The 15,343-nt window shown below is 39.4% G+C and overlaps 1 long non-coding RNA gene across 1 annotated transcript; it reads right to left on the reverse strand.

Annotated features, from left to right (window-relative positions):
• Positions 1 to 904: 904 nt before the first annotated feature.
• On the reverse strand, positions 905 to 3,311 carry LOC133655091 (uncharacterized). Its single transcript, XR_009826945.1, has 3 exons — positions 3,187 to 3,311; positions 2,449 to 2,904; positions 905 to 987 (listed from the first exon to the last, which is right to left on the reverse strand). It is a non-coding gene; the product is annotated as an uncharacterized LOC133655091 (long non-coding RNA).
• Positions 3,312 to 15,343: the final 12,032 nt, after the last annotated feature.

Below are 15,343 nucleotides of genomic sequence, written 5' to 3' on the forward strand. Positions count from 1 at the left end.
TCAGGTGGAGTTGATTGACTTTCAATGTGATACTGAGGTAAAAATGTTATTATTGACAGTACATTTGAAAGACTTCTATACACAGGCCTCAATGCAAAAATATCTACACATGAGGAAACATGTACAGGGAATGCTTTCAATTTTTGGCAGCACTTATATCTGTGAGCAGACTTTTAGTGCGATCAACCTTAATAGAGTCATACTCAGAGGTACCCTAACTGACTCTCACCTTGATGACATACCGACTTTGTCAGTGAGCCAGCTGCAACCTAATACTGAGATGCTTGTAAAACAAAGTGCAGCTTCATGTGTCCCACTAGCAGTTTGTAGTGTTGAAGATGCATATTTTTGTTGAGATTTTGCACTTTGTTTGATTGGATTTGTGGCTTCAGTTATTGTTTGTGTTCTGAAAGATGTGCACTATTGTTATTTTGCCACATTGTTGTTAAATGTGAAATGTTATTTACATAAATGAAAAGAATGTTAATATTTAAATAAAGGATATTCGTGTGTCATGCTTAAAATCACTGTATTTGGCCTGCGGCCCAGTAACACATGTTCATTTTGGCCCAAGAAGGCAAAAAGTTTGATCACCCTTGGTCTAGAGCAGGGGTCAGCAACCCAAAATGTTGAAAGAGCCATATTGGACTAAAAACACACACAAAAATCTGTCCCGAGCCAAAAACAATTAAAAAAGCCTTATATAGGTGTTATAATGAAGGCAACACATGATGGCTATATTAGCCTAATATCAAAGGCTGACACAAATCTTCGTTGACAGAAATGTTGTATTGTAACTTTTATTCTACAAATTTTTGCAACATTGGAAAACGTTAGTAAAATAGAGGCTTCTCACAGGATGAGATAACTTCTGGAAATTACTGGCTCAGAATGGCCAAGGGCATAGATGTGTGTGTCCAAGTTTAAGGAAACAGCAGGCTGTCTTCTTCTAAGGGATTTTGCAAGCTGGGTAACGTTTGCTGTGGTCTGGAACAACATGGCACACAAACAACTATGAGAAATGCAGCCAATTTTACATACAGATAATGTGTCATGAGCAGTGTTGGACTAACACGGTACAAAGTAATTTTCGGCGGTAACTATATTAATATTATATTCAGTAACTCGGTTACCGTTACTAAATGATGCGTTACTATATAGAAAATAACGTAAAATAACGCAGTATCGGCTAGAAACTGACAAGATCTGAGGGTGTTTTATTGGAGAGCTGCAGTGTCGTCCTTCTGAATCTTCCTCTGTCACAAGCGGGAGAAAAGAGGCGTGCTGTGTGTGTGTGTGTGGGGGGGGGGGGCGTGTCTGTGTTAACTAACAACAAGACATCATGGCTGAGCTGAAGTCGAGTTTCTTGACATGGAGATATTCTCACCATTTTTCTTTTATCGAGCACAAAGAAAATAACATTTCAGTGAAATATAAGTTGTGCCTTGGCTCAAAGATCCTATCTACTTCCCAAAACAGCAATTCCAATCTGCTGAAACACCTAGAAAAGCAACATGCTTCGACGAAGCTAGCAAAGAGAAACACCGACTCCGATGCCACTTCACCTTCACCTCCACCAGCACTTAAGCAACAGCGGCTGGATTTTAACAGGAGGACTGCTAGCCAGGACAATATTGACAGAGCCATTGCAGCATATGTGGTAGAAGACATGCAGACTACTTCTACGGTGGAGTCACCCGCTTTCAGGCATCTCATTAGCATGATACCCGGTGCCAAACATTTTCAAAATACCTGGACAGTGAGTATATTGAAATGGAAAGCGAGCTAAAGAAAACGTTTGAGGGGCTGGACTACATCTCGACTACCGCAGACATTTGGTCTGCCCATAACAGAAGTTTTATTGGGATAACATCTCACTGGATAAACTACACCACTCTACAATGCCAGAAAGCTGCGTTAGCCTGTAAAAGGATAAAAGGAAGGCACATGTATGATCTAATTGCTAAGTGAGATTGACCACATTCACTCTTTGTATGGAGTGTCAACAAAAGTTACCCCCACAATTACAGATAACGGCTCCAACTTTGTGAAAGCCTTTGCCATGTATCAACCGGAATCACTCCTTGTCAGGGCTTGGTAAAAGGATTGGACTCAGATGCAGAGTAGGGAACTTGACAGGCTTTTATTTTGGCAGCTTCCTTTCACCTCCAAAGTCAATGAATACAAATCTATATTTAACCAAAAAAACTATTCGACGCAAAAAGGTTCCAAAAAATAGGAACAACTGAAAATCACTCCGAACGGAGGAAAACACAAAACCAAAGACGAACTATAATTGGCGCAGTATATGCTATAAAAGGTATTAACAAAAAACGCTCCAACAGGAGGAAGAAACAACAGCTATGAAAAAAATCTACACTATTTTATCTAATAAAGTTTAACAAAAATAGTCACTCAAAAAATGGAGGAAAATAACTGATAACTTACCACTTCGGCTGAATAAAGTCAATAACAAAAAATCACTCTGCTGAGGAGGAAGAAAGGAAAACTCAAAATAGCCACAAAGGGACTCAAGAACAAGGAACATAAGCAGGAGACAAGGCAAGGCATGGACATGGGCATGGACGCTAGATAGTACGAATGAACGAGACAATCTGGCACAGAACAAAGGGAGGAGTGGGCTTATAAGACACATGAGGGTAATAGGGAACAGGTGGAAACAATCAGGGAACAGGGATGACGTCAGACTGATGACACAAAAGGAAGGGCAAGTGACCTGAAACGAGAGGAAAGTTACTTTTTCAAACTAAAACATGCAAATCACAAGACAGAAAAAACCAAGACAAGACATCCCTCACCGTGGTGTGACACTCCCTGAAGATGATGATAATAATGATGATGAAGAGGTCATCTTCACTGACGTTGCAGAGATTCTCAACACCGCTGCAGAGGAAGGGATTGTTTTAACTGCGCACCAGAGATGTGCTTCTCACACACTCAACTTAATTTAATGCAATGATGTAGACAAGTGGCTCCTTTCAAATCCTGGGACTAAAGCATTGTACAGAAACTCTGTGGCTAAATGCACAGCACTGTGAAATTAGACAGGCAGGTCCACATTAGCTGCAGAGGAAGTGAGCAAAGTGTTCAATAAAAAGCTGCTTGTTCCATGCACTACAAGATGGAATTAATTTTACGATGCTGTGGCCAGAATTGTTGAAATACCTATGACTGACTTGAGTGCCATATCTGATCGATTACAGCTCAAATGTATCAGTGACGGGGAACTTCATTTTCTGAAGGACTATTGTGCCATAATGAAGCCACTCACAGTTGCTCTGGACATCCTGCAAGGAGAGGAGAACTGTTACTTTGGCACCCTCTTGCCCACTCTAGAAACATTACTGTCAAAGACTCTGGAGGTGAAAGACAGTCTGACTGTGGCAACTGGCCTACCTGAAGCCATAGTTCAGGTAAGAAATATTCATCAATACTTTTGTAATTAACTGGTTTTCCCTCTGCATTGTACAGTAGTGGACACCACTCATTATTAATATTAACTAACTAACTAATATAATAAATAGCCAAAGAAAATTGTTGACATTTGAAGGGACAACATAAGTCATGAGCATATTGATAAACTGTACTGCAGGGTGCAACATAAATAAATAGCAATACTTGTTTGGCTAAATACAGTTTCATAACTATCGTTCAAAATTGCCTGGTGGTGTACAGCTTTCATGGACATGTATGCAAATAAAATAAATAAATAAAAGGCAATCTCACTTATGTCAGACTTATGTCTGTGTCACTGTGTGTATATGTTTCCGGGCTATCAAAGGACGATTTGCAGCTGTCTTGGAAAGCACCAATGCAATGCTGGCAGCCGTCACACTTCCCAAGTTCAAGTTGCGTTGGGTGAGAGACCAGAGGAAGAAAGAGATGCTCAAAGGAATCTTTGTAGCAGAGTGTCACAAGTTTGTCCCTGAGCAGCAACCAGCCAGGAATCCTGTGTCTCCTAAAACTCCACCAGACTCAGGCTCCTTGAAAGATAAAGAGCAGGACTTATTTTCCTTTGAGGATGATGATGAAAGCTTTGCCACTGTGGAAACTGAGGTAATGGCCGACTTGAAAACAGCCGAAACAGGCATGGAGATTCTCAAACAATTTCCCACAATTAAGGAAATTTGTCTGAAGCAAAATGCAGGTACCCCATCCAGTGCACCCGTTGAGAGACTCTTCAGTCTGGGAATTCTGGTACTGTCTCCCAAGAGAAACTGTCACACCTGGGTGAAGTCTGTTCTGGGTTTCGTCTGGTTTCATGTTGTTTTGTCATTTCCTGTTTTATTTTGAAATGCTGACTCTCCCTCTCGTTTCAGGTCACTTGCCCTTCCTCCTGTTTCCCTGGTTGACGTCTTTCCTGATTGCCTGATTGCGCCCACCTGTGTCACCCTCCCTCATGTGTATAAATGTCTCATCCTCCTTCTGTCCTGTGCCAGAGTGTTGTCTACAGCCATTGCCACGTTATTTGTACTTTTGATACACGGGGGATTCTTTGTTTGTAATCTTTTGTCAGGTAAGATTAACTTATTATCATCGCCTCCATTGGAGCGCTTTTTGTTGTATTTGTTCTTTGGTCCCTTTTACCCTCCATAGCCGGTGCGTTTTGAGTTGTTAATATTTTTGTTAGTTTAGTAGTCAGGTTAGATCTGTTTTGATAGCCTGTTTTGTTTCTCTCGTTTTGGACCCCTCCCCTTCTGAGAATAAACAACTGTTTTCAGTAATCCTGCATCTGTGTCCAGAGTCCTAGTCGGGTCGTGACAGAAACAGACTCACAGACCAAAAGTTTGAGAAGCTGCTTCTCATGAGATACAACCACTGGTTTGAGGTTAATCATCCACTCAAACATTAATCAGGTTTTTGCCAATAACCACTTTTTGTTATGTACTTAAAGGCCTACTGAAACCCACTAATACCGACCACGCAGTCTGATAGTTTATATATCAATGATGAAATCTTAACATTGCAACACATGCCAATACGGCCGGGTTAACTTATAAAGTGCAATTTTAAATTTCCCGCTAAACTTCCGGCTGAAAACGTCTTTGGATGATGACGTATGCGCGTGACGTAGCCATTGAAACAGAAGTATCGGTACCCCATTGAAAACAATACAAAATAGCTCTGTTTTCATCTCATAATTCCACAGTATTCTGGACATCTGTGTTGGTGAATCTTTTGCAATTTGTTTAATGAACAATGGAGACAGCAAAGAAGTAAGTCGTAGGTGGGATCGTTGTATTAGCGGCTGGCTGTAGCAACACAACCAGGAGGACTTACTTGGATAGCAGACGCGCTAGCCGACGCTAGCCGCCAACCGCACGGATGATCGGGTGAAGGCCTTCGTCGCACCGACGATCGCTGGAACGCAGGTGAGCACGGGTGTTGATGAGCAGATGAGGGCTTGCTAGCGTAGGTGGAATGCTAATGTTTTTATCATAGCGAGGTGTGAGGTCCGGTTGCTAAGTTAGCTTCAATGGCGTCGTTAGCAACAGCATTGTTAAGCTTTGCCAGGCTGAGAATTATTAACCGTGTATAGTTACATGTACATGGTTTAATAGTATTGTTGATCTTCTGTCTATCCTTCCAGTCAGGGATTTATTTATTTTGTTTCTATCTGCATTTGAGCCAGATGCTATCACGTTAGCTCAGTAGCTAAAGAGCTTCGCCGATGTATTGTCGTGGAGATAAAAGTCACTGTGAATGTCCATTTCGCGTTCTCGACTCTCATTTTCAAGAGGATATAGTATCCGAGGTGGTTTAAAATACAAATCCGTGATCCACAATAGAAAAAGGAGAGATTGTGGAATCCAATGAGCCAGCTTGTACCTAAGTTACGGTCAGAGCGGAAAAAGATATGTCTTGCACTGCATTCTAGTCCGTCACTCTAACGTTCCTCATCCACAAATATTTCATCCTCGCTCAAATTAAAGGGGTAATCGTCGCTTTCTTGGTCCGAATCGATCTAGCTGCATTGAAAACAATAGGAAAATATGAGGAGGCGAACAACTGACTACGTCACGCTACTTCCGGTAGGGGCAAGGCTTTTTTTTATCAGAGACCAAAAGTTGCGAACTTTATCGTCGTTGTTCTATACTAAATCCTTTCAGCAAAAATATGGCAATATCGCGAAATGATCAAGTATGACACATAGAATGGATCTGCTATCCCCGTTTAAATTTGAAAAAATCATTTCAGTAGGCCTTTAACACTTCTGTTATATTCCGCGACAGTTATTTTATGGTTGCTGCGTGGACTTCATAGTTTAGCTAAAGGAAAAACATTGACTTAAAAAAAATATATATAACTAACCCTTAAGACCTTCAGTATATCAGTATGTGGAATTAAATTATGGAATGGATTAAGCAAAGCAATCAAACAATGTACTAATATGATCCACTTCAAGAAACTCTTCAAACTTAAAGTGTTTACAAAGTACAAAGAAGAAGAACCATGACAAACATTCTCAATTTATTTAATCCATCCATTCATTCATTCTTAAAGTAATCTTACTTATCTCATCATATGAAATATGACTTACTTCACCAATTATTATTATTAAATTATTACTATTATTTATTTATTTATTTTATTGTGATTACTTATGGAGTTTATTGTGAATTAATTGTGAACAGGAAGTGAACAAAAAGTTTTAGCAACTGTTATGTAAGGAAAAGGGGTAGGATTAAAAAAGCTCTGCTTCTTCCTACTCCTTTTCGAACATGTTGAAAAGAGAAACTGGAAATTGTGATGTATCATGTTGTATGCTTGCATGTTCGAAATAAACTCAAACTCAAACCCTAACCCTTATTTTGATGGAATATACACAAAAGCAATTGTCTACCTCATACGTATTTGGTGCTGAAAGCATTTTAAGTTTTGCACTTTGATTCTGAATAATATAATCAGTTTGCATTTATGGTTGTCTATAGGCCTACCAGCAGTTATTTGGTGCTGAGTGAAAGAATGTTAATTTTTCCAACTTGAATGATATAATATATTCAGTTATTTGTTTGAATTGTTTCATAATGCCTTGAGGAAAATATGATAATTTATTTTGTGTTTATGTTGCTTGCTAGATTTGATAAATGAAGGAACAGTAGTTCTGGTGCTTGTACTGAAGCCCAGAGCTCTCTATGCATTTCCCCAGTTTAGTGTAGGGATACGGAAAGATAGATCCTCCTTGTCCCGCCCCACCAGGATCCCTGTTCAAGTGTGTTAACTTGATATTCTATAAGTTTAGAGTGATGTCATAATCAAACACTCTAGAAGTCTAGAATGAAAGAGCAACTGCATATAATTGAATTCACATGATTTTATTTCAGAACTTTGTGTATGTCACGTGTGTCTTCCTTGGGTGAAGCCAGGTTTACAGCTATGTTGTGACTAGGGCTGCAACTAACGATTAATTTGATAATCGATTAATCTGTCGATTATTACTTTGATTAATCGATTAATAATCGGATAAAAGAGACAAACTACATTTCTATCCTTTCCAGTATTTTATTGGAAAAAAACAGCATACCGGCACCATGTTGTGGACATTGGGGGTGCAGCATACACCAATAATAACACAGAAATGTAACTCATCAGAACTGAATCAGATATTGTACACATTTCTGTTGTGAATAGTAAAGGATTCATTTTAGGCTGCCTCTGAATAATAGCATGAAATATTCCAGCACCTTCATAACGTTTAGTTATACTAAAGCGTCACTCAAATCTAAATATATTTATATAGCTTTATCAGCCCAGGTACATTGATCCATTATGAAACCAACCTGAGATATTTCTGTCCGTTACGTTTATTTCGAAATTGGTAACCGTGCGTTTTCTCTCTCAAAACGGAGTCAAATGTGCCGGAGACACATTATCAGCCCCGCAAAGGAGACGCCGTCGTCACGTGAGCTGCACATGACACATCATTGGCTAGCTTACGCCACCTCATGAGACGTAGCCTAACCGCCGCCCTGGCGCTGTTTTGTACTGTTTTTGTACTTATTTTGATTATTGTTTCTCAGCTGTTTGTAAATATTGCAGTTTATAAATAAAGGTTTATTAAAAAAATTTAATAAAATTACCAAAAAAAAAAAAAAAAGCCTCCGCGCATGCGCATAGCATAGTTCCAACGAATCGATGACTAAATTAATCGCCAACTATTTTGGTAATCGATTTTAATTGATTTAATCGATTAGTTGTTGCAGCCCTAGTTGTGACATGTTGTTACTATGCTGTTTGTTACGTGTGTATGTTATCCATCCATCCATTTTCTACTGCTTTGTTGCAGCTATTTAAAATAGTTTTGTCAAATTGTTCTGGCCTGAAATAAGTTGGCCCTTTGAAACATATCTTTGTCTTTGTGTGTTGCAGAGTTCAGTGATGCAAATGCATGTCAAGTTGATCAACAGATTGTATTATTCTCCAGTACATTAACAGTACTGAAATGAAGGCTATAAGGGCATTAATGGAAGCCTTAAAAAAAAAAAAAAGAAGAAGTAACGAAATAGTTACTTTTCACCATCACGCATTACTTTTTGGTGTAAGTAACTGAGTTACTTTTGAAATAAAGTAACTAGTAACCGTAACTAGTTAATGGTTTTCAGTAACTAACCCAACACTGGTCATGAGACATACAAATATAAATTAAATACAGAGAGGACGTAAGTAAAGGAAATTAAATGAGCTCAAATATACCTACAAACGAGGCATAATGATGCAATATGTACATACAGCTAGCCTAAATAGCATGTTAGCATCGATTACCTTGCAGTCATGAATTGACCAAATATGCCTGATAAGCACTCCAGCAAATCAATAACATCAACAATGCTCACCATTGTGCATTCACGCACAGCATTAAACATTTGATGGACAAAATGATACAAAGGAGTGGCATAAAACACGTCTTTTTGTGGCAGCGTCGGAGAAAGTTGTACATGTAAACAAATTACGAGGAGTTCAAGGAATCACTGAAATTAGCAGGATGAAACAGTGCTTGCCAAATACTCTAATCAGTGAAGCATGTATAACATAACAGTGGAATTTCTAACAATTATGAAGGTTTGTGTCATGTTTGTTCTCTTAGAGAAAAAATATTAAAAGTAAAAAAAAAAAATTTTCTTCATCTTTTTCCATTTTCACGCATCTCTGAAAGAGGTCCAGGGAGCCACTAGGGTGGCGCTAGAGCCGCAGGTTGCTGACCCCGGTTTTAGAGTGTTGGCAGTGCTGTCAAGTTTCTCTGTGTAAATGAGTGAAGAATGCAGAAACTTTGAGGCATGATGCAGCTGACCTGATGATAAATTAGCTTAAGAAGAATGTTTTTGTATTATTCATAAGACTATGAGTGTGAATGTTGTCTGTCTATCTGTGTTGGCCCCGCGATGAGGTGGCGACTTGTCCAGGGTGTACCCCGCCTTCCGCCCGATTGTAGCTGAGATAGGCTCCAGCGCCCCCCGCGACCCCGAAGGGAATAAGCGGTAAAAAATGGATGGATGGACTACTGTACCTTTCATTTTTGCAAATATTGACTATTGTGTGTGAAGTCATACCTCAGGTTAAATTCAATTTAAGAATTAGGGTGCACAACCTACGACTGAACCATTTAGATGCATGATATCTGAACAAGAGGGTCAGGGTTCAAATCTCAGGTAGGTTGATTGGTAATGTTTAAAATTGTTTGTTTTTTTATTAATTTAAATGATGCAAGTGAGTAAGAACCTGTTAATAATCATGCTGAATCCATATTAAAAAGTCTGATTCAGAATTTTAACAACCCTTACCCGAACTATACATTGAAACCCTAATAGGAAACCCAAACTACATTGAAACCCTAACGGCTAACACTAACTCTAAATGTAGCTCAAATTCTAGAGGCTGGATAGATCAGTCGGTAGGGGTCAAAGACATGCACTTGGGGATAGGTTGATTGCCAACATTATATGGTCCCTAGTGTGTGAATGTGAATGTTGTCTGTCTATCTGTGTTGGCCCTGTGATGAGGCGGCAACTTGTCCAGGATGTACCCCGCCTTCCGCCCGAATGCAGCTAGGATACACCCCAGCACCCTCCGCGACCCCGCGGAGGGTGCTGGGGTGTAATAGATCGATGGATGGATATTAACAGGGCATTGTGAACACTCAAAACAGTCAAAATTGAAAATGTTGGTCTTGTAATTGAATTACAATCATCAATATTAATACATCAACATATATACAGTATTTCAAAGTTGTTCTGTGTGTGTGTGTGTGTGTGTGTGTGTTAATTTTCTTACAGGATAAGAAAATGTTACAGTACAACAACCTGAAGACACATCCTCAACTTCAACAGATAACTGTAAATGTATCAAAGCTACTCCCATTGATCCTGCTGACTGGCTACACTATTTGACAGATACACTAAAAGCTGAATTACTTAGCCAACGACCTTATGAGGTAAACTTAGACTTCACATTCCCTAAAAGAGATCACCACTGCTTCCACAGACATTTAGTGAAGGGGACTTTTCTGGAGGGGTGGGAGAGGGGAGAGGGGGGCGGTGGGCGGGGTTAACTCTCGCCTGGGGCCTCAAATGGTCTAGAGGTGGTCCTGGATTGAACCTTTTTCATGCGCTGTGTGAAACAACTTTAATGACGTAGTACCTTTACTTCAGTCATGTCAGCAATATCTTTAACACGCCTCCAGTAAACGAAGAACACAATAAAAAACTATGTCGTTTGGATGTACGGTTGTGATCAAAGGCATTTTTCATTAAGGACATACAAAACTCGGTTAAACCACAAATATACAGTGAACAAAATACAGACGTTGTCTTAAAACCACCTTCAAGGTTAGCCTCTGTTCAATCTGAACTATGGGCATTGTAAGCTAATCATGGAGGGTTGTCAGATGTTCTAGCTCATTAAGCACATATCAATTACAGCAAATACCCAGTCTATGTAAAACAATATCCTCTCTCAAAAGAAAAGAAAGAAGGCAAAGAACCAGTTATAAAAAGTTTATTGCAACAGGGCGTGATTGTTAAACGCCGTTCAGAAAACAATACTCCGATTAATCCTTAATTAATTAATTAATTAAGTTTAAAAACAGGAAGCAACAAATATCGTTTCACGCAGTTTTTCCAATTGCTTCAATGGTGCCTGGCATAAATTCCATTTTAGCAGCATAACCAGCATACTCTAACTCAGGGGTCACCAACCTTTTTGAAACCAAGAGCTACTTCTTGGGTACTGATTAATGTGAAGGGCTACCAGTTTGATACACACTTAAATAAATTGCCAGGAATAGCCAATTTGCTCAATTTACCTTTAACTCTATGTTATTATTAATAATTAATGATATTTATCTTTGTGGAAACACTGATCATCTTAATGATTTCTCACATTAAATATATATAGAAACAGATAAATATCAATATGCAACACTTTATTTTTATATTTTCTCTAAGTGCACATTTTTCAAATTGAACATTTTCAAATGATCACTTCTAAAACAGTCTTGTGAAATCACAATATCCCATTTTAACTAGCTAGCCACTTACATTTTTTTTTAACAAATCATGAATTACTTTGCACCATATTTGTACAAATAATAACTCATGTAAAATTAAAAAAAATTAAAAAATAATTTATGGAACATCATTAGTAATTTTTCCTGATTAAGATTAATTTTAGAATTTTGATGACATGTTTTAAATAGGTTAAAATCCAATCTGCACTTTGTTAGAATATATAACAAATTGGACCAAGCTATATTTCTAACAAAGACAAATCATTATTTCTTCTGGATTTTCCAGAACAAAAATTTTAAAAGAAATTCAAAAGACTTTGAAATAAGATTTAAATTTGATTCTACAGATTTTCTAGATTTGCCAGAATATTTTTATTTTATTTTAATCATAATAAGTTTGAAGAAATATTTCACAAATATTCTTCGTCGAAAAAACAGAAGCTAAAATGAAGAATTTAATTAAAATGTATTTATTGTTCTTTACAATTAAAAAAATAAATTTACTTGAACATTGATTTAAATTGTCAGGAAAGAAGAGGAAGGTATTTAAAAGGTAAAAAGGTATATGTGTTTAAAAATCCTGAAATCATTTTTAAGGTTGTATTTTTTTCTCTAAAATTGTCTTTCTGAAAGTTATAAGAAGACAAGTAAAAAAAATAAATGAATTTATTCAAACAAGTGAAGACCAAGTCTTTAAAATATTTTCTTGGATTTTCAAATTCTATTTGAGTTTTGTCTCTCTTAGAATCAAAAATGTCGAGCAAAGCGAGACCAGCTTGCTAATTGTGGGGAGGCGGGGCCGGCGGACCGACGGCACCTGCTCCAAGATGGCGGCGAGGAGGCGTGGACGAGCGAGTGGCAAGGTGGGGCGCGCTGGGAGCGACGCCGCAATCAGCATAAGGTGCGTGGAGCGCGCAGCTGTGGACAGTGCAATCACCTTCTCTGACCGTATAAAAGGGCGAGAGACGTGAACATCAAGGGAGGAGACGGAGAAAGACGGCGGACGGGAGGAAACCTTCCTCTGCTGCCACGCAAACGACGGCGACGTGCTGCTGAAAAGCAGACGGCGGCTGGGAGGAAACCATTCGTGTGCTCACGTGAGAAAAAAGGCAGCGGCTGAAAATCACGCAAAAGACTCTGATTGAAATAATAAAGAAGTCTAAACCGTCTCAGACAATGTCTTCCCTGGATGGTCCTGAGAACCCGCACGACAGTTAGGACTGTCACACTAGTAAATAAATAAAATTTAAAAAATAGAGGCAGCTCACTGGTAAGTGCTGCTATTTGAGCTATTTTTTGAACAGGCCAGCGGGCTACTCATCTGGTCCTTACGGGCGACCTGGTGCCCGCGGGCACCGCGTTGGTGACTCCTGCTCTAACTTATACACCGTAGTGGACCTATGTTCTGCATACTTTTCAATTCCGGTTCATGATGATACACAAGGCCTGTTTGCCTTTACCTACTAAAATTAACAATATGTATGGTGTAGGCCAGTGTTTTTCAACCTGTTTTGAGCCAAGGCACATTTTTTTGCGTTGAAAAAATGCGGAGGCACACCACCAGCAGAAATCATAAAAAAACGAAACTCAGTTGACAGTAAAAAGTCGTTTTCGCAATTGTTGGATATGACTTTAAAGCATAACCAAGCATGCATCAATATAGCTCTTGTCTCAAAGTAGGTGTACTGTCACCACCTGTCACATCACGCCGTGACTTATTTTGACTTTTTTGCTGTTTTCCTGTGTGTAGTGTTTTAGTTCTTGTCTTGCGCTCCTATTTTGGTGGCTTTTTCTCTTTTTTTGGTATTTTCCTGCAGCAGTTTCATGTCTTCCTTTGAGCGATATTTCCCGCATCTACTTTGTTTTAGCAATCAAAGAATATTTCAGTTGTTTTTATCCTTCTTTGTGTGGACATTGTTGATTGTCATGTCATGTTCGGGTGTACATTGTGGACGCCGTCTTTGCTCCACAGTAAGTCTTTGCTGTCGTCCAGCATTCTGTTTTTGTTTACTTTGTAGCCAGTTTCGTTCTGCATAGCCTTCCCTAAGTTTCACTGCCTTTTCTTAGGGGCACTCACCTTTTGTTTATTTTTGGTTTAAGCATTAGATAACTTTTTACCTGCACACTGCCTCCCGCTGTTTCCGACATCTACAAAGCAATTAGCTACCGGCTGATATGGAAGAGTATTACACGGTTACTCTGCCGAGCTCTAGACAACACTGACACTCAACAACAACACATAATTTGCAAACTATAATTATTGGTTTGCAAAAATTATTTTTAACCCAAATAGGTGAAATGAGATAATCTCCCACGGCACACCAAACTGTATCTCACGGCACTCTAGTGTGCCGCGGCACAGTGGTTGAAAAACACTGGTGTAGGCTACAAATTGGATATGTTGATTCTTCAGCTGTGTCTTCAGCAGCAGTAAATATACAATTCTCCCAACTCACACTACCAGGTCCGTCTGCGCTATTACAGTATGTAGAGGATATCCTCGTTGCTTCGCCATCTGAGAGTGACTGTCTCCAAGATTCAATTGCTCTCCTCACACACCTAGTAAAGGGTGGAAATGGAGCATTGCTAACCAAGCTCTAGGTCTGCTTGCCAGCTGTGAACTACCTCGGCTACGTGTTGAAGGGTGTATGCCGATACTTGTCTCCTGAGAGGGTAAAGACAATCATGAACATGAAAAGGCCACGAACAAAGAGTGAGCTTATGTAATTTTAGGCCTAGTCAACTATTGTCATGTCTGGCTTGCTGAATATACTGTACTACCTATGATGCCATGCTTTCCAAAGCCACAGTAAAGGGCACACCAGAGAGTGTTCAATGGATAGAAGACATGAGACATGCATTCCGTCACATAAAATATCTTCTCTGCAAAGCTCAAATTAATGGACTGGACTGCCCGACTACAAGCTGCACTTCCATCTCTACGTTGCTGAAAGTGGAATTGTTGCTTCGGCTGTGTTGGCCCAGACACATGGTGGAGGTATGCGACCTGTGGCATATTACTCCAAATTGTTACTGTTAATCGTCCAAGGAATGAGTCCTTGTTTTAGGGCTGTTGCTGCTGTAATGGTAGAAAAATGCCAAACTACAGTCTTAGGTCATCGAATGACTCTTACTACACATACTGTAAATATTATTGTGTGTATTATTACCACCCAACATATGACAAACCAAATATGCAGTAACTACATTTTAACAGGTACTCAAAATCTTACGATTTCTTCTGTAACCCACCCAGGGGCGCCGCTAGGGATTTTGGGCCCCATGAAAAGAATCTTTACAGGGCCCCCAACACAGCGGCAACATTTTTTGATGCTATTTTACATACAATTATGCATTTTAACCCTTGTGTGGTGTTCGGGTCCGTGGGACTCGTTTTCGATTTTTATTAAAAGAAAAATTATACAATTAATTAATTTTTCAAACTGAGACTCACTGGCTTTGGCTCATTTTCTGTGAAGAACATATATAAGAATACATATTTAATGAACACACACCATACACCCCCCCTACACATTTCTATTACATATAAGATGTCCGGGGTCCACTGGACCCGGGGCTAATAGAAGTGTGGAAATTGATTTTCTGTGTACCACACACACACACACACACACACACACACACACACACACACACACACACACACACACACACACACACACACACACACACACACACACACACACACACACACACACACACACACACACACACAGCAGGCCTGGACGGGGAGGACAGAGTGTAGCTACACAGAACATCAGAGGGTCAAATGTGCGACAAAATGTGCGCAGACAGTGTTGA

The sequence above is a fragment of the Entelurus aequoreus genome, linkage group LG08, assembly GCF_033978785.1.
Source record: "Entelurus aequoreus isolate RoL-2023_Sb linkage group LG08, RoL_Eaeq_v1.1, whole genome shotgun sequence".
Lineage (NCBI taxonomy): Eukaryota > Metazoa > Chordata > Actinopteri > Syngnathiformes > Syngnathidae > Entelurus > Entelurus aequoreus.